The following is a 2,241-nucleotide window of genomic DNA, read 5'->3' as shown; positions in this document are numbered from 1 at the left end:
AAAGAGGGAGCTCTTCTTAATATTTTGACACCAAAATCATGTCGATACACCTTACCGACTGCGAGTAAAGCCACCCACGCCTTAACTTGACAGACTGTACTCCGGAATTACTGAGAGGTGCTTTATTATCTTCAGGGTTGTTTAGAAACCTTCATGTTTTCGCAGGTGGTTTTCTCTCTCTTTCCTTCTCTTTTTTTAGTAGGTTGTGTTAAATTGTTTTTTTTTTAGTGTATTTTCTTATTTTTATCAATATGTTTGTTTAATTATTCTGTATTAGTGTTTGTTTAACATTTTGTAATTTCTTTTTTAAGTTATCTATAGCTGTTATGGAGACAGCTCTGCGTTATTATTATTGTTTTGGTTGAGATCGTAACAGTGCCTAACGCTTCCTTGGTCCCGTTGCGTCCTCTTGTAAGTTTTCCAGCAATCGTAATATAGTCACAAAGGATATGTGTAGAAGTCTCATTTTCTTTTTCGTTAATGGCTTGACTGGCTAACCAACTGAAAATGCCTACAACTGGATCGGGTTCAGTAAAATTGTCTTTTGCTGCTAGTTTCGCTAGTCTGTGCCATATATCATTGCCCTTGATTCCGCTGTGTCTAGGCATGCAAAACAGAGTGACTCGCTTGAATGTCGCTAGCTTATTCAGTGCCTCGAAGCTCTCCCATACTAGTAGCGATGTGGTCGTTACTTCATTCAGGACGATGATAGCAGCCCTGGTGCCTGAGCAGATACGAATAATTTTTTTATTGCCATACTCCTTTTATTCTTAGGTATACAAGAGCATGGTCATAATCTCAGATTATATAACTGTGGCGTAGGTCACCATCACAATTGTGGAGCCTATTTCATTCCTTCTACGATACACACCGGAACCTGTACTCTCCTTGTTCCTGGAGCCATCTAGACACCAGTTGCTTCCATCCCTGAACAGGTCTGCCTCAACGTTAATCTATTCATCTGTCGTGGATAGGCTAACTCCATACTTCTGGTCGAAGATGTAGCGACGAGTTGACATTTTGTCCCTGAGCATGCTCCGTGTCAGCCTCCTTGCAATGACGATTGGTATCCGTACTACTGTCGGGATACTGCTATCGTTTACCAGATATAATCTCCAGACCACCTTCGCAGCCACGCCCTTGATGGTGAGATAAATGGGCTCCAAATCTATTAGTGTCCCCAAATCCATCGTCTATTCTGTATACAAGGGACTGTTAGTTTTTGAGGTGGGTGCTGGAACGATGAGGCATGAAGGTTTTGTTAAATTTCCATGGTGAAGTGGATATCAGGATGTAATCGATTGATGAAATAGAAAAACTTATTTCGTTAACCTATTTCATCTCGCCAGATGACAAAAGTGTCGTCAACGTAACTACACAAAAATTTCGGTTTAAGCTTGGATTAGTTGAAGATTTTGGTTCTAGATGTCCCAAAAAGATGTTGTCTATCGTAGGGCTCGAAGGGGAGGTTTGGCAAAGATTCAGTCATAATATCATGCGCTGACGATCGGCTAAAGTGAAATGTTATTTTTGTTCATTTTTTGGTGTCTGTTAATTTTTAAAGAAATCGAATTAGTAGGTAGTAATTGAGACATTATTTTTCTGTTAAATGTAGAGTCTTTTAAAAGCTATTTTGTTTTACTAACTATTGTTTTTATGGTATTTGTTTTAATTTTTTTGTATGTATTGTCAGTTAGAAAGTTCCTGGTTTTGTTGTCGTGGTCTTTTTTATGCATTATTACTGTTGTGGTACCTTAGTCTGAGGGTAATATTATGATGTCTTTATTGCAATAGAGTTTTTTTAGTTGCAATTTTTTCTTGCTTTCTTAGGCTAGAGCAAAATTATGTCCTTTAGATAAGGCTGAGATCATTTTATTACTGAGAGAATGGTCAAAAGGTCAGTTACAACAGCCCCCCCCCCCTACTCTTAATTTTTGGGTTTTCCATACTTCACTGAATTGCGCCTCAAATGCGCTCAAATGCGCCACCGGTTAAAATTTTTGCGCCACAAAACTGTAGGAGTTATGTCAGGTGTTAGGGCGGGGGGGGGGGGGGGGGGGCGTAACGCTACACTCCCCATTTGCAAAAATCAGAATTTAAATCACGTGATCTTGAAGATCCTCAAATGCTCTCATATGCGCCATAGAGACAAAATTTTGCATCACATTGATAACCGAGTTATTAGCAATCGAAATGGGGGCGGGGTTCTGGCGTCGTTTTTGTAAACTAATAACATTTTTT

This window comes from Belonocnema kinseyi, chromosome 3 (genome assembly GCF_010883055.1).
Source record: "Belonocnema kinseyi isolate 2016_QV_RU_SX_M_011 chromosome 3, B_treatae_v1, whole genome shotgun sequence".
Taxonomy (NCBI): domain Eukaryota; kingdom Metazoa; phylum Arthropoda; class Insecta; order Hymenoptera; family Cynipidae; genus Belonocnema; species Belonocnema kinseyi.
This window is presented reverse-complemented; position numbering follows the sequence as displayed.